Genomic DNA, 24,967 nt, shown 5'->3' on the forward strand with positions numbered 1-24,967 from the left:
AACCACTATGCCAGGCACAAAACCCCACAAGGGCCGTGCTGGGCTATTTACACCATCACTGCAGATGTGCAGCGTATCCAATTGCAGCTGGGAAACCAGGGTTTGCTGGCAGCTCAGGGTCTGTCTCCATTTTCCTTGTCCAGCCCATGGTGCTATTTATACCACTAAACACTGCACTGGTGGACAAGTGAAATCAGTCACAAAGTCCCCTTTCATCAGCTCTGGGAATGCATTTAAACTTGTGCTTGGAGTCAGAGAATTAAACAAATGTGTCTATGAAAAGAGAGGAGTCGAATTCAATCCCTTGTCACCATCAATGTGCAAACCAGGAGCCTGTTGCTTTGCATTCCTGACGTTGTGTCACCATCATGTGGCCATTCTGTCTCAGTCCCTTGAATTAAAAAAATTGTTTTTTTTCATTGAAACAATATTTTCCTCATAGAGAAACAGGGGCAGACTAATCTACAAAGGGAAGGTGATTCCAAGGAAGTTCTGGGGAGAGAAGGGAACATTTTCAGCATCACTAAATTTCAGCCTCACCCACAGAGAGAGAAAATAAACCTATTAATTTGAGCTACAGTTCACAGCATGAAATACACAATTTTATGCTCAGTGAGTTGTGGCCATTTAAATAATATGACAAATACGCTTTGGGCAATGCGTGGAAACCTCATTGCATCGAACAACCCACTTGATATAGTTAACGCACGACACGATATTTAAAGAAGTTAAGAAAGATGTGTGTATAAATTCATGTGTTTTGCCTTTTACACATGCACAAGACAGAAGAAACTGAATTATTTGAGCTACTAAAACTTCCACTTTCTCACAGCATTTTAGTTCTCAAGTTGTTTTAATTTGCTTATTTTTTTTTGGAACTGGAAATGGGGAAAGAGTACTTTGAAATCAGTGGAATTACCTCAGTGAGGGATTAGTCTCATTATTTGTCACTAACAATAGCTTTGTTAATACAGAGTTAACTTTGACTGTGACTATCTCTTACCCTTCCAGAACATCGACTTTGGTAAAACTCAAACTCTGGAAGAACAGGGAATACAGAGCGACGGTACATGCCAGATAACCTTAACTCTGCCCTCTAGAAGAAAATCCCTGATCGCATATGAGAACAAAGAAAGGTTTGGGGACAAATTACAGCTACTTCCCAAGAGTTTGTTTCTTCGGTAGTTAATTGATCCTGGCCCCATAAATAATAGTTGATTTTATGCTCAGTAACTTAAAGTTTCTATTGTGCTCGTGTCTGACAGTGGAATTTACTATTTTTATCCCAACATATTTAAAAGAGAAACTGCTTTACAAACGCTCCTTTATTTTAGGTTATTCAAACAGGCCACTTCCCCACCTATTTCAAGGAGATGGTATTATCCTGACCCACAGGGAACGTAAAATAACACGCTCAAGATCACACATTCCTTAGGAGAAAATGAAGGGAGAAAAAAACAAAAAACAAAACCACCAAACCATTCCTGTTTCTACCCAAGTGATCAATGAGACCAGAAAGTGAGATTGGAGAAGTGAGACTGTGCAATTAACGATCTGGTCCTACACTAACTCTGCGGTTACTTAGATGCAGACACAACCAGCTCTATGGTTGGTAAATTTACAGAGACTCTGCTGGTGATCATGAACTAGAAACACACTATCTTTCAACAGCTGCCATTGGAAGGCATCTGACAGTCACAAGGAACAACGATCTGTGTTAAAAGAAAGTAGCCATTTATTAGAGCCGCAATTTATATTGTGTGCACAAAGAAAGGTTTGAATGTGTAACAGGTAGTTTGGTAAATCTACACCATTACCCTCTGAGGGTTATCAAAAGAAACTACAGCATTTGCTCAAGAAAATCCCTGAAAAAGCACAAGAACAAATCCGCACAGACACACCCCTGGAACCCCGACCAGCGGTATTCTATCTGCTACCCAAGATCCATAAACCTGGAAATCCTGGGCGCCCCATCGTCTCAGGCATTGGCACCCTGACAGCAGGATTGTCTGGCTATGTAGACTCCCTCCTCAGGCCCTACACTACCAGAACTCCCAGCTATCTTCGAGACACCACTGACTTCCTGCGGAAACTACAATCCATCGATGATCTTCCAGAAAACACCCTCCTGGCCACTATGGATGTAGAAGCCCTCTACGCCAACATCCCACACAAAGATGGACTACAAGCCTTCAGGAACAGTATCCCCGATAATGTCACGGCAAACCTGGTGGCTGAACTTTGTGACTTTGTCCTCACCCATAACTACTTCACATTTGGGGACAATGTATACCTTCAGATCAGCGGCACTGCTATGGGTACTCACATGGCCCCACAGTATGCCAACATTTTTATGGCTGACTTAGAACAACGCTTCCTCAGCTCTCGTCCCCTAACGCCCCTACTCTACTTTTGCTACATTGATGACATCTTCATCATCTGGACCCATGGAAAAGAAGCCCTGGAGGAATTCCACCATGATTTCAACAATTTCCATCCCACCATCAACCTCCGCCTGGACCAGTCCACACAAGAGATCCGCTTCCTGGACACTACGGTGCTAATAAATAATGGTCACATAAACACCACCCTATACCGGAAACCTACTGACCGCTATTCCTACCTACATGCCTCCAGCTTTCATCCAGACCACACCACATGATCCGTTGTCTACAGCCAAGCTCTACGATACAACCGCATTTGTTCCAACCCCTCAGACAGAGACAAACACCTACAAGATCTCTATCAAGTGTTCTTAGAACTATAATACCCAACTGCTGAAGTGAAGAAACAGATTGACAGAGCCAGAAGAGTACCCACAAGTTACCTACTACAGGACAGGCCCAACAAAGAAAATAACAGAACGCCACTAGCCATCACCTTCAGCCCCCAACTAAAACCTCTCCAACGCATTATCAAGGATCTACAACCTATCCTGAAGGACGACCCATCACTCTCACAGATCTTGAGAGACAGGCCACACCTTGCTTACAGACAGCCCCCCAACCTGAAGCAAATACTCATCAGCAACCACACACCACGCAACAGAGCCACTAACCCAGGAACCTATCCTTGCAACAAAGCCCGGTGCCAGGTGTGTCCACATATCTATTCAGGGGACACCATCATAGGGCCTAATCACATCGGCCACACTATCACCTGCACATCTACCAATGTGATATATGCCATCATGGGCCAGCAATGCCCCTCTGCCATGTACATTGGCCAAACTGGACAGTCTCTATGTAAAAGAATAAATGGACACAAATCAGACATCAAGAACTATAACATTCAAAAAACCAGTCGGAGAACATTTCAATCTCTTTGGTCACTCGATTACAGACCTAAAAGTTGCAATTCTTCAACAAAAAAACTTCAGAAACAGACTCCAAGGAGAGACTGCTGAATTGGAATTAATTTGCAAACTGGATCCAATTAACTTAGGCTTGAATACAGACTGGGAGTGGATGGGTCATTGCACAAAGTAAAACTATTTCCCCATGTTTATTCCCCCCACCCACCCCGTTTCTCAGACTGCTGGAAATGGCCCACCTTGATTATCACTACAAAAGTTCCCCCCCGCCCCCCTCCCCCCGCTCTCCTGCTGGTAATCGCTCACCTTACCTGATCACTCTGGTTACAGTGTGTATGGTAACACCCATTGTTTCATGTTCTCTGTGTATATAAATCTCCCCACTGTATTTTCCACTGAATGCATCCGATGAAGTGAGCTGTAGCTCACAAAAGCTTATGTTCGAATAAAAAGAAAAGGAGGACTTGTGGCACCTTAGAGACTAACCAATTTATTTGAGCATAAGCTTTCGTGAGCTACAGCTCACTTCATCGGATGCATACTGTGGAAAATACAGAATACGTTTTTATACACACAAACCATGAAAAAATGGGTGATTATCACTACAAAAGGTTTGCTCTCCCCCCACCCCACTCTCCTGCTGGTAATAGCTTATGTAAAGTGATCACTCTCCTTACAAGGTGTATGATAATCAAGGTGGGCCATTTCTAGCACAAATCCAGGGTTTAACAAGAACGTCTGAGGAAGGGGGAGGGGAGTAGGAAAAAACAAGGGGAAATAGATTACCTTGCATAATGACTTAGCCACTCCCAGTCTCTATTCAAGCCTAAGTTAATTGTATCCAGTTTGCAAATTAATTCCAATTCAGCAGTCTCTCGCTGGAGTCTGGATTTGAAGTTTTTCTGTTGTAATATTGCAACTTTCATGTCTGTAATCGCGTGACCAGAGAGATTGAAGTGTTCTCCGACTGGTTTGTGAATGTTATAATTCTTGACGTCTGATTTGTGTCCATTTATTCTTTTACATAGAAACTGTCCGGTTTGGCCAATGTACATGGCAGAGGGGCATTGCTGGCACATGATGGCAGATATCACATTGGTAGATGTGCAGGTGAACGAGCCTCTGATAGTGTGGCTGATGTTATTAGGCCCTGGGATGGTGTCCCCTGAATAGATATTGGGCACAGTTGGCAACGGGCTTTGTTGCAAGGATAGTTTCCTGGGTTAGTGGTTCTGTTGTGTGGTGTGTGGTTGCTGGTGAGTATTCGCTTCAGCTTGGGGGGCTGTCTGTAGGCAAGGACTGGCTTTGTTCATCTCTAAGGTGCCACAAGTCCTCCTTTTCTTTTTTGGTAAATCTTGGTTATTTCATTTTTGTAAGAGGTTCCTGTCCACCTCCCGTAGAGTTTTCAGTCCCACTGGCAACTTACTTACCGAATGTAACACAAACTAGTCCATTCCTCCCAAGTGGATGTGGTTCTTTTTCTTTTGAACATTGTAGCCCAGGCAGACCAAGAACCTGCAAATGTGCATTGATATTATACCTTCGTTTAATTGATGAAAACATAAACAAGACACTTAGAGGATTGGGACAGATTTCAGCTGAGGGACCTGTTTGCTCAGTTTTTATGCATTTGCACAGGAAAACGTTGAGTGTTTCCATTCATTTCAAGCATCCCCATTCAGTGGAACTAACATAATGGAAATGGATGTGCAAAATTTTTTGTTAAAGGATCGGGTTTCTAAGGGGACACTTGGATTTGAACCAAGGACAACCTGATCTGCAGTCAAACACTCTACCACTGAGCTACGGCCCCCTGATGATCATAGCCGATTACACTTTATAGATACATGTAGACCCCACAGCTTGCACACCCACCGACATTGCTTCTCCCGCTGACACAGCTACCGTCTCTCAGGGAGGTGGATTAGCTACACGGACGGGCGAGCTCTCTCCCATCAGCTTAGAGCATCTTCAGTAAATATAAATAAGTAGAAATTAACCTGCTGAATGGACAGTAACCAATTTATCTAATATTTCTGTGTCTGCATTCAATATGGGTAACCGGACAGTGAACAAGACTGTTTGGAATAACATTAGGATGCACTGTGACTGACCCCAGATTGTGTCTGGTCCTAACAGGGAATTTGTTTTCGCAATTTGACACATTGCCAATTCACGACTGTTCTATTATACTCTGATCAACAGTTAGAAGTTTATTATGAATAAGTTTGGGCAACTTTCTCTCTTTGTTTTTTAATGTTCTCGAGAGACTTGTTATGGTAGTTGCTATATAACTCTGCTAAGCAGTGCAAATAATTTCTTTAAGAAAGGGTTTTGTCCTTGCCTTCATATTGTCTCCTGAAATTAGTTTAGTCATTTTTACTTGTGTTTGGTTAAAAAGTGTCGCAGGGCCGGGCACATTTTCTTCAGTAGCCAGCCCCTTAACACCGTGAATTGCGGTTTCAGAGACAGTTTCTGCTGCCCTGTGGTCAAAAGAGTGAATTCCCCTCCCCCAAACGGGTGTGCAGAGACGTGCCAGCAGCGCTAAGGTAGCTCCCTGCCCACTCTGCCTCCCTCCCGCCATGCCGCGCCGCTCCCAGAAGTGGCCGGCATGTCCCTGCATCCCCTGCGGGGTGCGTCTCCATGCGCTGCCCCCATCCCTAGCACCAACTCTGCAGCTCCCATTGGCCAGAAACTGCGGCCAATAGCAGCTGTGGGGGCAGAGCATGCAGGCAGCGGTGCACGGAGACCCCCTGCCCCCCCACCTAGGAGTCGCTGCTGGAGGGGTCATTTCGTGAGCCACGCTGCCCAAGATAAGTGCCACCCCCCTGACTCCCTCCTGCACCCCCAACCCCCTGCCCCAGTGCACAGCCCGCACCCTGCACCCAATTTCCTCCCAGAGCCCACACTTCTCAACCCCCCCACCCCAATCCTCTGTCCCAGCCCACACCCAAACTTACTCCTGGAGCCCACACTCCTCCCCCCCCGCCCACACCCCAACCCCCTGTCCCAGCCCAGAGCTCACATCCACCACCCAAACTGCTTCCTGCCTGACCCCCGCAACCCCTCCTGCACCCCAACGCCCTGTCCCAATCAAGGTACCTCACTTTATGTTCATTTACTTCCCACTACTTATAATATAGGAGAAGGATGAAGAAAAAAAATGAAAAATGGGGGGAGATAGGAGAGAACGTTCTTTTTCTTGGATGGGTCCCGAGGGGGCCCCCCGAAATGAAGCTGCACTTGGGGTCCCACTAACTCTGAATCCTCCACTGTAGCAGGAACTTAGAAAGTCACACCTCGGTCAACGGCAGGACGGGGGTTTGAAAAAGCGGTTCTTTTTCCCTCCCCTTCACGAGAAAGAAAGTAAGGGCTGGCCACTCTGGTGCAGAATACCACTTGTTCCTCTGGCTGAGGAAGTGGAAACCAGGCACAGATGACTGGTGTCTCCCGAAGGAAGGGGAAGGGCACAATTTCAAGGTTCAGCCCCACCCCATTAGGATTAACAGCCCCTCCCAGGTGTGAACAAGGCAGGGAAGGGAAGCAGCAAACGCAGCCCCTCTCCACTTCCCCCTCCAGCAGCTGCTGTGCAGGGAGGGAGCCTGGCAGGACCACATGATGTAGCAGGGATGCTAACCCAGGTGGGGCACGTGACCCCACATACCACCCTCTGCAAGTGTTGCCTCTGAAATTCGGAAAACTCGTGAGTTCAAGGCACAGCTCCACACCCAGAAGAAAGCCCAGCACTACATGCCCAGGGTGAAGGGGTGTGCTAAAGCCTGGATCCAGGCGAGAAACCTTCAGCTCCTCAGTCTAATGCAATCCTAACTGAGCTACTTTGGCAACAAGCAGGCCAACAAGGAAGTCTTAATACACTTGCCACAGCACATGCTAGGAAGATTAAAATCCGGATGTCACAACGCAGGAGGCAAGCAGTGGACTTGGGCCCTGAGGGGCAGGCTGGGGTTTCCTGGATCCCATTCACTCAAAGCCAGCCCCCTGCCATGTCACAAGCTGTCACTGGTGCCCCCAGGTTGGCCAGAAAGGACCATCAGTTCTCACTGGAACAAGTCCACCCACAGCTCGCAGGCAACTCCCAAGCCCAACATAGCACACCATCTTGGCCAGAAAGAAGCCCACTCAGACGACTATTGCTTATTGCCTTCCACCCAGAACCCTGCTTCTTCTCCTGGGCTGCAAGTAGCCATCACTGGGAAGCCAAGCGGCAGGCACAGGATTCTACGTCCCAGCAGCCAACTTCACCTCCCCAGGCTTTGGCAGAACGAATGGTGATGTTCTACTAACCCCACTTAGCAGCACTTAGCCGCTTAGCTTCTGCCCTGCCTTCCTCAGCATGACTTTCCTCTTTTGCCCCATTTCTGCCTCACTTCCTCCTTTGGCAAGTCCAGCAAAGAGGCCATCAGGAAGAGCCGGCCTCCGTAGGCCAACCTCCAACGGAAGAGGAGGCCAAGCCACAAGGCTCCACAAGGCGACTGGCCTAGATCCTCTAGCTTTCCTAGGCTGATGCAAAGGTGCTTTCTCAGCTCATTTCACCACCCTCTGTCCTGCAGGGATTGGGGTTATCCCAGGGACAGGCCAGTGGTAGAAGGAGGAGCCTTGCTGGACAGCTAGAGGAGCTGGGAAAAGTAAGCCACCATGTTTCTGCCCAGTTTTGAACCCGGGGCCTTTTGCATGTGAGGCAAATGTGATAACCATTACAATACAGAAACTCTGTCCCAGTGCTCTGCCCCCCCTTTAAATTCCATCCACTTGGCTGGCACTCGTCCTGGCACACACCGATGGGCGAACCTGGAGAAAGTGGTGGCAGCCCTTCGATAGGTCAGCTGGTAGAGCAAAGGACCGGAGCCAGCTCCCAGGAAGTCATCCTTACATCACCCTTGTGATTCTTGCTTGAAGGAGAGCTTCTTTTTCTTCCCCTTGCCGAGAAAGAGCAAGTGAAGAAAGAAAGCTCAGGTGGGCCAACTCGGTGCACAAGCCCCCGCTGTCTTTTCCCGCTGGGGAGCCTGAAATGAGGGACTCATGGTGGGTAAAGGCAATGCTGAGCTTCCAGAAAACAGACCACCGCTGCACAAAAAGGAACCAAAGTATACACTGAAGCCTGGGATTAAACCAGGGATCTCCAGAGCTTCAGTCTAATGCTCTCCCCACTGAGCTACTTTGGCACCGCCAGAGCACCTTTTTGGCCTGCTGCTTCTCTGTCTGGGACATTTTTGTCAGCCATGGCACACAAAAAGGGCATCATTGCGAGCACCCACGAAGGCAAGATGAACTTTTGCCTGCCTTGCTCAGCTTGACTTGCTTCCTCACCCCATTCCCAACTTAGTTCCTGGGTTACCTGGTGGCTGAAGGCGACTGGGGCCCAGCGGCACGGGGAGGGAGTTGGGCAGCTAGACCCTGGCAGCAAGAGTCCTGGCACCACTTGCCGCCCCACCCTGCTCTCCCTGCTTCACATACTGGCTGCCAGGGACTTGGGGCCCAGCAGCAAAGCAGAGGTGGACAGAGGCATCCTCACCAGAGGAGGCTCCGGCCACGTCTTTGCCTCCTCTCTCTGGGCTCCTGGCTTGTCTTGCTGGCTGACAGGGATTTTGGGGTGCAGGAGCACAGGGAGCGGGAAGGGTGAACGTCAGCAGCCACCTCCCCCACATGCGGGGAAATCGGCTTGACCTGCTGGCCCAGCTTACCAAGTCACTAGGCCTCCAGCTCGCCCCATTCGACTTAATGGGTTGACCTGGTGGCCACAATTCTTTCCGGCTGGGATTTCCCCCCAGAGGTACCCTACATGGGTTCAGGGTCCTCTACAGTACAGACCACACAGGAAGGCTTAATGCTCGAGCTGCAGCACGTGCTGGGCAGCCTTAAGGCTGGATTCCCCAAGGCAGGAGAGAAGCGGAAGACTTGGCCCCTGGAGGAGCAGGCTGGGGCTTCCTGGATCCCATTCGCTCAAACCCAGCCCTCCGCCCCCACTTCCAAGCCATCAGTGGTGCCCCCAAGTAGGCCAGAAAGGAGCAGTGGTTCTCACTGGAACAAGTCCACCCACAGCTCGCAGGCAACTCCCAAGCCCGCCACAGCGCACCATCTTGGCCAGAAAGGAGCCCACTTAGTCTCACCGTTGCTTCTTTTCCTTCCATCCACAACCCAACTTCTTCTCCAAGAGGCAGGCACAGGATTCTACCTCCCAGCAGCCAACCACACCTCCACGGGTTTGGCCCTCAGAAGGGCAGGCGGGGTCTTCCTGGATCCCAGTTGCTCACAGCCAGCCCAACCCCCGCCTCCAAAGCCATCAATCACGCCCTGGGTTTGGCCACAAAGGAGGAGTGGTTCTCGCTGCCCTACGTGTGGCAGGGAGCCTCTCAAGCCCATCACTGCACCCCCAGCTTGACCAGAAAAGAGCGCTGGAACACACACACTCGGACTCAGCTTTGCTTGGTGAAGCTCTGGCTTGGTGAAAGGACAACTCACAGGAAGACGTTAGCAGATTTCTTCCCTTTCCAGGCCCCAGAGAGTGAATGTTGTTTTCCTTGTAGCCCTTTGCTTTATTGTTAACTCCTCCCCCTTGCTCTGAATTTCTTCTAGTAACAAACTCTAGTTTTGCTGTAGGCTTCGATGAGTAAAGGGCCATTTCATTTCCCATTCAACCTGCCTCATGTACAGATGAGACCTCTTTCCTCTCCATGGGTCCTGCCCATGTGTGTGTCCATTCACACCCCATCCATTCTTCCACTCTCCATCTGCACAGATTCCTTTCCCAAGAAGGAGGGCTTAGTGCCCAGATCTATGGGTAACATGTTGTCAAGGTGTCACTTAAATTTCAAAAACCCAAGAAGATCCCGGCAGCCCCCAGCTCTTCCTGTTCCCCCTCCCTGGGCAGTTCACCTGGGCTTCAAAACCTCCCCAGTCAGTTTGACATCACAAAGGGACTGTGGGTTTCCCAGGTCACCAGGTAACTAGGCAATGAAACCCTCTCTGCAGGGGCCTGGCCTGAGACTGGCATGAGTGGGTCTACTCTGCACACTAAGCATGGGATCCAACTCAGGTTTGAGCCCAAGCCCCCAGTGTGTGCAGACACATATCAGTCCGACTTGGGTCAGCAGGCACTCAGGACCCAGGTCCTAGGACACAGCTAGGGAGGACTGGCCACCAGGAAGTTTAGACTTGAAATTAGACGAAGGTTTCTAACCATCAGAGGAGTGAAGTTTTGGAACAGCCTTCCAAGGGAAGCAGTGGGGGAAAAAGATCTATCTGGCTTTAAGATTAAACTCGATAAGTTTATGGAGGAGATGGTATGATGGGATAACATGATTTTGGTAATTAAATATTCATGGTAAATAGGCCCAATGGCCTGTGATGGGATGTTAGATGGGGTGGGATCTGAGTTACCCAGAAAAGAATTTTCTGTAGGATCTGGCTGATGAATCTTGCCCATATGCTCAGGGTTTAGCTGATCGCCATATTTGGGGTCTGGAAGGAATTTTCCTCCAGGGCAGATTGGAAGAGGCCCTGGAGGTTTTTCGCCTTCCTCTGTAGCATGGGGCACGGGTCACTTGCTGGAGGATTCTCTGCTCCTTGAAGTCTTTAAACCACAATTTGAGGACTTCAATAGCTCAGACATAGGTGAGAGGTTTTTCGCAGGAGTGGTGGGTGAGATTCTGTGGCCTGCGTTGTGTAGGAGGTCAGACTAGATGATCATAATGGTCCCTTCTGACCTTAGTATCTATGAATCTATGAATCCCGAGCCCAGTCCCTGTCATTGCACAGCGGGGAGGCAGGTCAAGCGGCCGATCCAAGTCAGAATGGCTGCGTAGTGCAGTGTGGGCATGTAACACGACCCCCACAAGTCCTCAGTGGTGGATCAGGCAGAAGAGGATCGTTGGATCCCAACCACTGTGAAAGCGGGTGCCGGCTGCAGCGAGTTGGGATCTCCAGTCGTCTCGGACTTTCCCTGCCACTGGGCCCCAGACTGCCTGCTTGTCAGGACCATGCGGTCGCTGCCGGTGCACCAGCTGGCCCACGGTCAAAGAAAACACCTGCAGGCGTCTAGCACGCCCTGAAGGCGTCTCTCAAGAAAACTGCCATGGCCATCCCAAGTAGGGTGACCAGATGTCCTGACAGTACAAGGACAGTCCTGATATCTGGGGCTTTGTCTTTTATAGGTGCTGTCATAAATATAAAGGGAAGGGTAACCCCTTTAAAATCCCTCCTGGCCAGAGGAAAAATCCTCTCACCTGTAAAGGGTTAAGGAGCTAAAGGTAACCTCGCTGGCACCTGACCAAAATGACCAATGAGGAGACAAGATACTTTCAAAAGCTGGGAGGAGGGAGAAAAACAAAGGATCTGGGTCTGTTTGTATGCTGCTTTTGCTGGGGACAGAACAGGAATGGAGTCTTAGAACTTTTAGTAAGTAATCTAGCTAGGTATGTGTTAGATTATGATTTCTTTAAATGGCTGAGAAAAGAGCTGTGCTGAATAGAATGACTATTCCTGTCTGTGTGTCTTTTTTGTAACTTAAGGTTTTGCCTAGAGGGATTCTCTATGTTTTGAATCTAATTACCCTGTTAGGTATCTACCATCCTGATTTTACAGAGGTGATTCCTTTACCTCTATTTACTTCTATTTCTATTAAAAGTCTTCTTGTAAGAAAACTGAATGCTTTTTCATTGTTCTAAGATCCAAGGGTTTGGGTCTGTGGTCACTTATGCAAATTGGTGAGGATTTTTACCAAACCTTCCCCAGGAAGTGGGGTGCAAGTGTTGGGAGGATTTTGGGGGGAAAGACATGTCCAAACTACGTTTCCCAGTAAACCCAGGTAAAGTTTGGTGGTGGCAGTGGAAATCCAGGGGCAAAGGGTAAAATTAATTTGTACCTTGGGGAAGTTTTAACCTAAGCTGGTAAAAGTAAGCTTAGGAGGTTTTCATGCAGGTCCCTACATCTGTACCCTAGAGTTCAGAGTGGGGAAGGAACCTTGACAGGTGCCTATTACCACCCACCAGTTTTTCACACTTGCTAACTGGTCACCTATTCACAAGTTGGGAGGAGCAAGCCACCAATTGACCTCAACGGCGCCACATCCTCCCGCAGGCAAGTGGCCTGCTTCGAGGAGAAGCGCCTTGACCCGGAAGCCGAAAAGAGAGATAAAAGGAGAAAAAAGAAATTTTTCTCCCAGCGGGCATCTGACCTGCCAGGAAATGTCTGCACCTACCGCGGGCATAGACGGCGAGTTATATGGGCCCATGGTGCCCATGCTCCAGGAGTATCCAGAGCTGGGGACCCTGCTCCGCCAATATTTGCAGCTTGGCCTCTCCCCCGGCTCTGCCTCGAGTGGGCCCCGGCCCCCACCTGCCGCCCCCCCCCCCCAGAGCGTCCCCCACCCTGGAGTGTCCCTGCTGGAATGAAAGCGGCGGGCGGCTCTCCCCTGCCTGCATGGCGACGAGAGAGGCTGGCAGCAGCCTGAGCACTCAGGACAGGGAGGAGGCACACACCACACGTGCTTGGCAGCCCCCCCTTGGCCCCCCGGGAGACCCGATCCTCTACAGTGGCCGTCACTCACCTGAGCAGCTGCTGGGGCTTCGGTGAGTGTCTGGCCTGTAATCTGACCCCCCCTCCTCCCACAGCCACCGCTCCTGCCCCACGCTGGGCAAGGGGCAGCCCCATCCCCCACCCCCCGTGAGGCTACGGTGAGGGGCAGCAGCAGGGGAGGCCACACATGATGGCAGACCCCCCCCCCGATACCCACCATAGGGGAGGCGAGGGGGCTTCCTGGCCCTGGCCCTAGGAGCATGTGCAGTGACAGTGGTGCAAGGTGAGTGTGCTGGGGGGGGAGGGACGAGGAGGGATCCCTCAGCCAGAGCTCATTGCTGAAGGAGGGGAGCGGAGTGGGGGAATTCTCTCTGACCCTAGCCCTGAAGCGGCCTGTCTGCACCCCAAGCTCCTCATCCCTGGCCCTGCCCCACCCCAGAGCCTGCGCCCCCCCAGCACCCCAACCCCGAGTCCCAGACCTGAGCCCCCTCCTGCACTGTGAACCCCTCATCCCCAACCTCACCCCACAGCTCTCACCCCTGCACCCCCTTCCTCCACACCCCCTCCCATCCCTAAACTCCCTCCCAGAACCTGCACCCCCTCCCTCTGCACCCCCTCCCATCCCCAAACTCCCTCCCAGAGCCTGAACCCCACACCCCTCCTGCACTCCAGTCCCCTGCCCCATATCTCCTCCCCCACCCAAACTCCCTCCCAGAGCCTTAGGCAGGTGGGGGGAAGAGTTTGGGCAGGGGTGGGTTCTGGGCACCACCAAAATTTCTACAAATCTGCCACCCCTGGGGTCTGTGGTTCCAGGCTCGGACTCCTGAGTCATCGCAGGACCCATATGTAAATCCATGCAAGACATCATCCTCAAATAGAGGGATCGCTGATGGGGGTGGACATGTAACACGACTGTGAGACCAGAGTCAAACACATGTAAGCCCAGGTTCACAATGCATCGGGGATGGTTAAACATGGGCTTGGAAACAACCAGTCCTCAAGCACAGATCACACAGACCTTTGAGAGAGGTGTCCCCCTTGAACCCTGCTGGTTTTCCTCCTCTTGTTGGGTTTCTTAGGACCACTAAGAGCTGTAGGTTTGTCACGGGACAAAGAGCCCTTGTTTGTCTCTGAGGCAATCTAGTCTGGGGCTGGCTGGATGAGGAAAGAGAAGGGCAGACAGATTACTGTGGAAGAGAAGCCGAGTGAGAAGCATTTGGGCTCACTGCCCATCCAGCACTGACCGACAGCACTGCCGATTCTTCTCGTGAGACAAAGGCTGCCTTCTCAGACCCAGCAAATTAAATCTAGAAAAGGGGATGGACATTTTTATATGGCATTTACTCTAGTTTTTTAGAAAGGAAAATTGAACAAATAGAAATTCCATTCTGATCAGCTGTGTTGACCAGCCAGTGTGTGATCAGCAAAGCAGGGTCTTTAGATCCACCATACAGATGTCTGCCACATCAACTAATAGAGTAGCAGCTGTAGTAGGTTTTTATCCTCAATATAGACTGGCCATTGGGTTGGGGAGGGGGAATGAGACACACACACATACACACTTCCCAGGAATTTCACAGCTATTTGCTATCAGCTGGGGAATGTAGAAAATCCAACCCCTGCAGTATTCCTATGCATCTCCAATAATTCCCATCATCCCCCACACACATGTTCCTAACTCTCTTCCACCCTCAGTGGCTCCTGGCTCTGTCTCCTCATAGACTATCAGAGTTGGAAGGGACCTCAGGAGATCATCTAGTCCAACCCCCTGCTCAAAGCAGGCACAATCCCCAATTTTTTTTGCCCCAGATCCCTAAATGGCCCCCTCAAGGATTGAACTCACAACCCTGGGTTTAGCAAGCCAAGGCTCCTTGCTCCTCACCTCTTTGCATTGGGATCAGACTGGTTACTCCACCTATTCCACCCTGCTTGGTGCCAGCATGGGGATCACGGAGAGCACCGGAGAGACACTCTCCTGGATCTCCTTGCTGATGCTCTGTACCACATCAAACCCTGGTGTCCTCTCCATGGCTGCAGTGTAGAGGGAGCCCAGTGACATGGGATGAGAGTTAAGGAGGGTGGTGGAAGGGAGACAGCTTGCGGGGGAGGAATTCCCTCTTTCTCTCCTCCGCTTTCTGTTCTTTCCTTTCCCTGCCAGGATGGCGGCTTCTATTTCAGATGAGACGGTTACTGAGAATGCAGGAGGTTTCAGAGCAGAAAGACCCCGTGAGCTCAGGGGAACCTGCTCCCATCCCAAATTCCATCCCAGCTGGGGTCTGCTAGATGGGAGGGACCCAGAGCTCTGCTTGCAGCCGGAGCTTGAGCATCTACGCTGCAATGAAATAGTCTGAGCCCTGGGAGCCCGAGTCAGCTGGCACAGGCCAGCTCTGGGGTTTTTAATTGCAGTGTAGAGACTGAGCCCCTGTGCAGGGCTGAACCTGCAGCTCCAGCCCTGAAGGGATGGCGCCACCACGTGGCTGGTTTATCCATTCCCCGCTGGGGTGCTTTTACAGGGAAACGCGTTTTCTCTGCAGGGAAAGGAACCTCTGAGCCATAGTTCGGCCTTTGTGCTGGGATAATATAGCGAATTCCAGCACCGGGCATGGGGGTAACAAACCTTCGCCCGTTATTTTGCCTTTAGCCCAGCTCCTGGGCCAAAAATCCACTGTTCTGAATTGGGGTAGGAGTCAGCAATGATTGAATTAAAAAATCTTCAGGGGAGTAGCTGCAAGTGGTCCCCAAAAGTTTCTTTGCGTTCACATCTGCACAGGAATGAGGCATAAAGCAGAAATGGGGGGAAGGGCTCTAAATGTAAATCAGTTTTCGGGAGAAATGTGTTCAAACACAGTGAGACTGGACGTACGGAAGAAATAACAAGTGATCCCCAGCTCCTTCCCCCGAGCCTTAGGTGGGGATTAGCCACCAACAGCTGTGGCTGCTGCTCTGAGGGGAGCGGCATAGGCTGTCTGCCCCTGGGGGCAGCCCCCCAGCTGGTTCAGGGGGGCAGATGGTGAGTGGTTGGGCAGGGATGCCGCACCGGCTGGGGTCTGGAATATGAACAGGGGTTGAAGGAGCCTGCCTCCAGTGGGGGTCGAGGATGCGGAGGAGGTGGAATTGGAGCATCACAGTCATCAAGAGTCCAAGCTGCTTGGGGGGTGAGCATGGGGGGCAATGGCCCTCCTGGATTTTTTGTGCATCACTTTCGCTACTTGCCCACAACAGCCTGGCAGCCCGCAGCTTGCTTTGTGGAAAGGGGCTTCTAGGAATCGGCATTTCCGGAGTCATAAAGGAGAAGGAAAAGTGAATGCCTTAGAAAAGTCTCTGGGTGTGTGTTGGATGGGGAGGTGCCTAGAAACCACTCAGCTCTAGTCCCTTTTCCATGATTTCCATTAGAAAATCTGAAGCAGGGAGCAAGAAGAGTTGCCCTCTCTGAGGCTTGAACTCAGGACCTTCAGATTATGAGACTGACGCGCTGCCCGCTGCGCTAAGAAGGCTTGGAGGAGCTTTAGGCTCGGTGCTTATAGGAGCCTCCTCCAGCAGTGAGGGAGCCTGGCGTGTGCTGGAAGAAGCGGGGAGCTCTGGTTCCCACAGACCTGTCCTGGCAGCTTTCTCAGCAGCAAAGAAATCAATTCTCCCTGCCCCTGAGCAACCCACCCGGAGCTAATGCCAGCATTGGTCGGGGGTCCCAAGCTTTGCACCAACCTCTGCATTTCAGAACTTCCTCTCAATGACCCTAGTACCCGTAGTGCCAGCTGAATCAGACAACGCAAGCTGAGGAAGCTACCTGGATAATAGAAACCCCGTGCTCCAGGGAAGGCTTGAACTCGTAACCCCAGCAATATTGCCCTTTGCACTAACCACTTGCCCCCTTGCAGGGGCTCCTTGGACAGCGTGGGGAAGTCGGCCGTGATCGGTCTCTGTGGTTTGCACCTTTGCCTGGTAATTGAAAGGCTGCCAGTTCAAACCTCACTCAAGATGTGGCTTTCCAGCAATGAGACTCCAGTCCATTTTAATAGGAAGAAAATCTCCTCTAGTCTCATCTAGTCCCATTTGACTTCTTCTTCCCGTCTTCTTCCTGTAACCCTTCTGCCAGGCCAAGTTGATAGCAGCAAGGGCCGGGTTCAGTACACAGGGGTTCCCTCTCATCAAAGCAAATGCAAAACTGGCTCGAGCCCCCACCCAGCGACCTGGGAAAATCTTACACACCCTCTGGGCGCCTCAAAGAGCCCATACTTCCCCTCTCACAAGCACAGAGTCTCGGTGGAGCAGAGAATCTTTAATAACATGAGGTAAACGACATCAGCATTAAATTGGGGAAACACCGCAACTAGTGTTCATTAACCAAACCATGAGCAAAGACCCACCCCAGCAAATTGGGCCACATCCTTTCCCTCGGGTTCTTGAGTCCCAGAACCCAAACGTCTCTTGAGTCCAGCAATCCACAAATCACCCAAAGTCCAAAAAGTCCAGCCCCAGAGTTCAAAAGTTCATCTGCAGAGTGTTACTCCCCAGTCGGGCTAAAAATGTGCCTGTGTGTGTGTGGGGGGGGGGGGGGGGGGAAGAGGTAAGGGGCACCTTACGTGACCTGAAGCTGACTGCCCCACAAGGGCTCCGCTCCGCTGTCTCACGAACGCTCCTCCAACCTATCCACGAACACACCGCTGCACTCTAGATCTTCCGCTCCCCGCTACTTGACACAGCTCTCAGTGATTTCAGCTCATGGTAGTGGGAGCCTTAATGCTGGTGCACCATAAGACCAAAGTGAATTCAGCACAGTCGCAAGACTCTTAATAGACCCAAAATTAGCTCTGTGTGTATCATTCCACAGTAGAAAGAGACAGAGCTGCAATTGGTGTTTCAAGCCCTCACAAAGGGACCCACACCACCAGATACTAATACCTGTCTCAAGTCTCTCTCAATTCACAGAGTTTTGGAACCCATGTCCCTTGCCTAGCGAGTGCTACTCAGTTAATGGTGAGTCCCTCCATCATAACAAAAGGCCAAGTACAGTTCCAAGCACAGTTCCCATAATCAGGGTAATAAAATTTATTCTTCCTGCCCCAATAACAGAGACACTGGGGATCCCACAACAGCCAATGTGACCATTTGGGCAGCTATGGCCTCAGTCTAGGCGGGGTGGGTGTGCCTATGCAAATGAGATCGGCCCCTGAAGTTCTTTTCCACAACTTGCCACACCTCACCACCAGATGTCAGGGTGGAGCTCATCCTGACTCTGCTTACATCCCTCCCCCATCAGTCCCTTTCCTTCCCCATTGGGGCCATGCACAGAGGAGCCCCAGGCAGTCTCTGTCCCCGAGAGTCTGTATCCCATAAGGGGAGGGAGGGGTCGCCGTAAAGCATTGATAACGGGGAGGGGAAGGGTGTGCGTGGTTAGAGGGAGAAAGGCTGGAGAACTAACAGTGGGGCCCACAGAGATTCCCCCACAGACTGGGGAGATCACCCAGCTGTGGGAAGGACAACTTGGGATTGCTTGGGGAAGCCACCTTTAAAAACACGAGTGTACCATGCTAGTTACATTTTCATAAGACCAAAGCCTCCTCAAACCCAGTGTCACAATCACTGGGACGACTTTGCCCTGATATTTTACCGGCCGCAGCCACAAAGCGAGTCAAATTACGGCTCCCGTTCGGCATCAAGGCCCACAGACGAACCCGGAGGCTTTTCCCTCCTCAGGCTCTGCCGTCATTTCATGGCTGGCCTGTTCCGCGATTCGTCGCTGGGCAAAGCAACGTCAGGGCCTTGGGAGCGTCCTGCCCCGCCCGGGTCCCACCTGCTGCCCCCGGGGCATTTAAAAGGGCCCAGGGACCCCCACCGCCGTCACCGGCAGCACAAGGGGGCTAAGGCGGCTTCCCGCCCACCCTCGCTCCGCGTGGCGTGCCGGTCTCCGAAGCGGCTGGTGCGTCCCTGCAGCCCCGGGGGTGGGGGGATCTCCACATGCTGCCCCCACCCCGAGGGCCGACTCGGCCATCTGTGGGAATGGGAGCTACTGGGGTGGTGTCTGTGGGCAGCGGTGGGCAGAGACCCCCCCACCTAGGGGCTGCTGCCAGAGGGGGGTGTGGGTCACTTTTGGGAGATGCCTGAGGTCAGAGCTGCACCCCTCACTCTCTCCCGCACCCCAAGCCCCAGCCCAGACCCCAACCCCCTGCACCCAAACTCCCTCCCAGAGTCCACCCCCTGCACTCCCTCCTGCACCCTACCCCCATGCCCCAGCCCAGAGCCCACACCCCACACCCAAACTTCCTCCCAGAGCCTGTGCCCTGCACCCCCCCCCCGCACCCCAACCCGCGACCCCAACCTGGACCCCGCACCCAAACTTCCTCCCACAGGCCTCCCCCCACACCTGCTCTCCACCTCAACCCTCTTCCCCAGCCCAGAGCCCACCCCCTGCACCCAAACTCCCTCCCAGAGCCCGACCTGCACCCTCTCCTGCACCCCAACCCCCTCCCCCAGCCCAGAGCCCACACCTGAACTCCCTCCCAGAACCTGGCCACCCCACCCATTCCTGCACCCAACCCCCTGCCCCAGCCAAGACCCCACACCTGCACCCAAACTGCCTCCAAGAGCCTGCACCCCTCACCCCCTCCTGCACCCCAACCCCCTGCCCCAGCCCAGACCCCGTACCCTGCATTCCCTCCTGTACCCCAACCCCCTGCCGCAACCCACAGCCCACACCCAAACTCCCTCCCAGAGCCCAACCCCTCTCCCTCTCCCTCCCACACCCAAACTCCCTCCCAGAGCCTTAGGCCATTGTCCCAAGCAGCCCATTGGGTGGGAATCTTAAAAGTACCAAGGTGACTTAGGAGCAGAAACCCCCACAGACCTTCCATGCAATGGGCACCTGCCCCGCACTGAGCAGGACTGAAACTCCTGCAGGGAGACTGCTGGGCCTGAGCAAAGCAGCAGGGTGAAAAGAGAACTTGGAGATGCTGGGGATCGAACCCAGGGCCTCATACATGCGAAGCATGCGCTCTACCACTGAGCTACATCCCCAGATGGGGGCTGTTTGGGGTGGGTTACACTCACAGCCCTCCTGTTTTCAGGGCCTCCAGGGGCCTAACGGCAGCATGGGGGACACATTCCCTGCTCTGAGGGCCACACCCTCTGTCCTGGAGGCTGCTGGTTCGTAGGGGTCACTTTGCAGCAGGGCCGGTTTCTCTAGGTGGGGCAGAGAGAGGGCCTGCCCTGGACTCAGGGTGCAGAGATACACTTGGCCCTCTCCCCGGCATTGACTGGCTGGAGCTGCCAGCCCCTGCTGAAAGGGAACGGCGCTGGGGGGCGCTGTGAGTCGCTCAACACCTCACCCTGGTGGAAGAAGTGGTGGGGGGGGCTCCAGGCGTTTCTCGGATCTGCTATTTCCACCTGCCTGTAAAGTCCAGCTTTCCCCAGCACATTCACTGCAGTGCACTCGGGTCACTGTTTCCATGGCTGACAGCAAAGAATCGCTCCCAGTTTCCCTTCTCTCTGCAGCGTGATTAGCCTGTGTCGGTGGTTAGTGAGGTGGATCTAGGTGTCGATGGTTATTCATTCCCCACCTGGACAATTCACACAGCCCCTTTCCTGCTCAAATCCCCAGCACCTCACTGATCCCGGTAGCAGGGGTTGGGTTTTCCCTGAGGCCCTGAGATTCTCAGGGTCCTTTTTTCCCTCCACCTGGAGTGAACTCAGCTTTTCCCCATCCCAGACACTCCATGAAATAACAACAGCAGCATAAAGAAAGTGGGGAGGGAACATCTCCCGGCCAGGGCGGGAGGTGCCCAGGGCCCCCTGCTTCTCCATTGTTTCCATCCCAGACGAGGAGGGTTCCTTGGAATTTGACGCCCTGCTTTGCACAAGGGACAGAGAAAGATCTTGATGTTCCTGCATCTGTGCAAAGAAAATTGTCCTTCTGTGTGAAAGAGAGGCAGGAAATGGCCCCACGGGGGGACAATATCCTCAGGATTAAGAGCCAAGGACTCAGGCTGAGAACTGATTTAACTCCACTCATCTCATTTAACTCCACTCATTAAGAAGTTGTCTTCCAGGGAGAGGTTGCAAACTTGTGACATTAATCCAGACCCTGGGGGTTTTTGCTGCTTTAACTCTTGGAAAAAACATGAACTTGATTCCAAGGAGGGGGAGAGAAGAAGCCTGAAGTTGCCTTTGGTCCAAGGCTGCTGTCTCCTGGACAGTGGGAAACATCCCTCACTGTGTCAGGGGATAGGTGGCAACTGGTGATGTCCCAGGGCTGGGATGAAAGGGGAATGTTGCCTGGACTTTATCACACACGCCCCATCCTGCTTCTCAGAGCCCACAGGAGAGAATCTAGAGAGGGGCGAGCCATTTCTCAGCTGCATTCTCAGGAGAAGTCGGTAGCTGTCCCTGAACAGACACTCAGGAGAGTAACCACGGCGGTTCTGCAGAGACATCTGGTTGCCAGAGGATCCATCTAGGTTAAGGAGCACTGGGGGGTCTGCAGTTTTTGCAGGGGGGAGGAGGGCCAGACCAGTGGGGCTGTCTCAGGAGTCACAGCTGGCTTTGCCAGTGGGGAGGCTGTAGGTCACATGTTGCGGGTAAGGTGGGGCATTAGGGACTCCAGGAGGTGAGGGAGGTTAAAATGAAACTGCACAAAAAACCTCCCCCTTTGCTCCCTTCTTTGGCCTGTCCCCGTTTCATGAAAATCTCCATCTCTACCCCGGCTTTCAGAAACCCCCTCTCTCCCTTGGGTATTTTCACAGTTTCTTCCCTTTTTCATGGTCTTTTACAAATATTTTTGCCATCGAAATGATCTAGTACATTTAAAATGAGAAAAACAATCAAGCAACACATCTGCATCTCCTGCACCAGGCATGGCGTCGTGTCTGACTTTTTGTCCTGAAAAGTCCAGGCAGGCAGCGTCTCCCCTACATTTACTGCACACCAGGCCCAGAACTGAGCTTCACTGGCAGCAGCGAGGGGGGACAGGTGGGCCGGAGCTGTCTGGGGATTATTTGAATCTATTTTTCGGAGGATGAAATCAATGCAGCTTCCTCTTCTCCGTCTCTCCCCAGGAAATAACGTGTCTGTGCAAGGCACCCAAACCTTTTCACAAGAAGAAGCGAAATGAAACGGACACACGATGGCATGAGAACCTAAGGCATGAGAAGCCATGTTCTTGTTCAATGTGCATTGAAGCTAAAAAGGGAGGTGTTTTCTCTTTGACTCCTAGGCCCCCCCCCGCACTCTAATCCACTCAACACCCCTTTCCTCCCACAGCCAGGAATAGAACCCAGGAGTCATGACTATTAGCCCCCCTACTCTAGCCCCCTAGACCCTTCTCCCTGGGACAAAGGAGAAGCACTGCGACCCTGTACTGTCCCTTTGCCTCCCTGCTTGTGCGGCACTTGAAACCCAATGGGGTTTCCTTGGGCAGTTTTGAATCTTGCTCCCAGGCAGGGTGTAATTTTAGGTGCAGGTTCCAAATAGTGCAATGAACCAGCCAGAAGGGGCAGCAGGTATCAGTGTAGGAGCTATTGAAATAATCTTAGCAACGTATGTCAGGGAAACAGTTATTAATGACAACAGGTTTCAGAGTAGCAGCCGTGTTAGTCTGTATCTGCAAAAAGGAAAGGAGGACATGTGGCACCTTAGAGACTAACCAATTTATTTGAGCGTAAGCTTTCGTGAGCTACAGCTCACTTCATCGGATGCATTCTGTATCTCACAAAAGCTTATGCTCAAATAAATTTGTTAGTCTCTAAGGTGCCACAAGTCCTCCTGTTCTTTTTTGTTAGTTATTAGAGAAGTGTCAATCAAAGGTCAGAATGGGGTCGTGTCAGTGTCACAGTAGAGGGCTCTGTGATGGTTTTCGATTTGTCATCCTAACCTAGCCACCACCTAGCACATGTCTGAACCTCTTCTTCTCTTACCCTTGCTCGTTATCAGAGAAGGGGAGAGAGAGTGAGCCATAGAAACAGAGACCTAGTGACTGAAGCAAACATTTCTTTACTCTTTGCTTGGCTCTGTCAGTTATTTGGGTACAAACTCAGCCCCCACCCACTGTCTCTGCTGGGCTCAATGGGCAGGAAGAGCTCAGCTGTCAATGGGACTTGGGGAGCTCGGGACATTACTATGGCTTAACAATGAAATCCTTGCTGATCTTAAATACAAAAAAGAAGCTTACAAGAAGTGGAAGATTGGACAAATGACCAGGGATGAGTATAAAAATATTGCTCGGGCATGCAGGAGTGAAATCAGGAAGGCCAAATCACACCTGGAGTTGTAGCTAGCGAGAGATGTTAAGAGTAACAAGAAGGGTTTCTTCAGGTATGTTGGGAACAAGAAGAAAGCCAAGGAAAGTGTGGGCCCCCTACTGAATGAAGGAGGCAACCTAGTGACAGAGGATGTGGAAAAAGCTAATGTACTCAACGCTTTTTTTGCCTCTGTCTTCACAAACAAGGTCAGCTCCCAGACTGCTGCACTGGGCAGCACAGCATGGGGAGGAGGTGACCAGCCCTCTGTGGAGAAAGAAGTGGTTCGGGACTATTTAGAAAAGTTGGACGAGCACAAGTCCATGGGGCCGGATGCGCTTCATCCGAGAGTGCTAAAGGAGTTGGCGGATGTGATTGCGGAGCCATTGGCCATTATCTTTGAAAACTCATGGCTATCGAGGGAGGTCCCGGACGACTGGAAAAAGGCTAATGTAGTGCCCATCTTTAAGAAAGGGAAGAAGGAGGATCCTGGGAACTACAGGCCAGTCAGCCTCACCTCAGTCCCTGGAAAAATCATGGAGCAGGTCCTCAAGGAATCAATTCTGAAGCACTTAGAGGAGAGGAAAGTGATCAGGAACAGTCAGCATGGATTCACCAAGGGAAAGTCATGCCTGACTAATCTAATCGCCTTCTATGACGAGATAACTGGCTCTATGGATGAGGGGAAAGCAGTGGACGTGTTGTTCCTTGACTTTAGCAAAGCTTTTGACACGGTCTCCCACAGTATTCTTGCCAGCAAGTTAAAGAAGTATGGGCTGCATGAATGGACTATAAGGTGGATAGAAAGCTGGCTAGATTGTCGGGCTCAACGGGTAGTGATCAATGGCTCCATGTCTAGCTGGCAGCCGGTATCAAGTGGAGTGCCCCAGGGGTCGGCCCTGGGGCCGGTTTTGTTCAATATTTTCATAAATGAACTGGAGGATGGTGTGGATTGCACCCTCAGCAAGTTTGCAGATGACACTAAACTGGGAGGAGTGGTAGATACGCTGGAGGGGAGGGATAGGATACAGAGGGCCCTAGACAAATGAGAGGATTGGGCCAAAAGGAATCTGATGAGGTTCAACAAGGACAAGTGCAGAGTCCTGCACTTAGGATGGAAGAATCCCAGGCACCGCTAGAGACTAGGGACCGAATCGCTAGGCAGCAGTTCGGCAGAAAAGGACCTAGGGTTTACAGTGGACGAGAAGCTGGATATGGATCAACAGTGTGCCCTTGTTGCCAAGAAGGTCAATGGCATTTTGGGATGTATAAGTAGGGGCATTGCCAGCAGATCGAGGGACAAAAACACGTCCTGCTGCATTCGTTATGTCAAAGGGTGATTTAGGATTTTCATTCTCAGACACGGTGCACAAAGCAGGACTCAATCCTCGGCGTAAACTGAATGAGCCGCCCACAGATTCTTGCAGCCCCAATGAGCCATTTGGTGTGACAGCTCGGACCTGCCCCTGTCCCAGAGGGAGGGGGTCGTCTGTGAGGGGACTGGATTGATTTATGTCATTAGACTGACCTCACACTTGGTAAAGCAACCCACATCCGTTCATGTATTTATACCTGCTCCTGTATCTTTTAGTTCATACATCTGATGAAGTGGGTTCAAGCCCATGAAAGCTTATGCCCAAATAAGTTTGTTAGTCTCTAAGGTGCCCCAAGTCCTCCTTTTCTTTTTGCCAATAATATTTCAGGTTGACCCAAGAGGAATTTTTTAGAGAACGCTGCTTGAAAAAGCCTAGCATTGATGAAAAGCAATTCCTTCCCTGGTGGTCTAGCGGTTAGGATTTGGTGCTCTCAGGGCTGCAGCCTATGTTCAATTCCCAGTCAGGGGAAGATGTTTCTCTTCAACACATATGGAACCAACCAACTTTTCTAGAGCCTC

At 51.5% G+C, this 24,967-nt stretch overlaps 3 protein-coding genes and 3 non-coding genes across 18 annotated transcripts in view; 1 reads left to right on the forward strand and 5 right to left on the reverse strand.

Annotated features, from left to right (window-relative positions):
- LOC102943236 (zinc finger protein 883) overlaps positions 1-24,967 on the forward strand; it is a 2,438,435-nt gene that overhangs the window by 1,840,651 nt on the left and 572,817 nt on the right. The window lies entirely within an intron of this gene.
- The window catches only part of LOC114020163 (zinc finger protein 501), a 1,907,800-nt gene that overhangs the window by 1,806,652 nt on the left and 76,181 nt on the right, over positions 1-24,967 (reverse strand). The gene's annotated exons all lie outside the window — the stretch shown is intronic.
- LOC119564595 (zinc finger protein 883) overlaps positions 1-24,967 on the reverse strand; it is a 1,467,279-nt gene that overhangs the window by 958,451 nt on the left and 483,861 nt on the right. The window lies entirely within an intron of this gene.
- Positions 5,055-5,127, reverse strand: TRNAC-GCA. The gene has a single exon. It is a non-coding gene; the product is annotated as a tRNA-Cys (tRNA).
- TRNAM-CAU lies at positions 16,269-16,341 on the reverse strand. The gene has a single exon. It is a non-coding gene; the product is annotated as a tRNA-Met (tRNA).
- On the reverse strand, positions 19,787-19,858 carry TRNAA-CGC. The gene has a single exon. It is a non-coding gene; the product is annotated as a tRNA-Ala (tRNA).

Source organism: Chelonia mydas, chromosome 28 (genome assembly GCF_015237465.2).
Source record: "Chelonia mydas isolate rCheMyd1 chromosome 28, rCheMyd1.pri.v2, whole genome shotgun sequence".
NCBI lineage: Eukaryota > Metazoa > Chordata > Testudines > Cheloniidae > Chelonia > Chelonia mydas.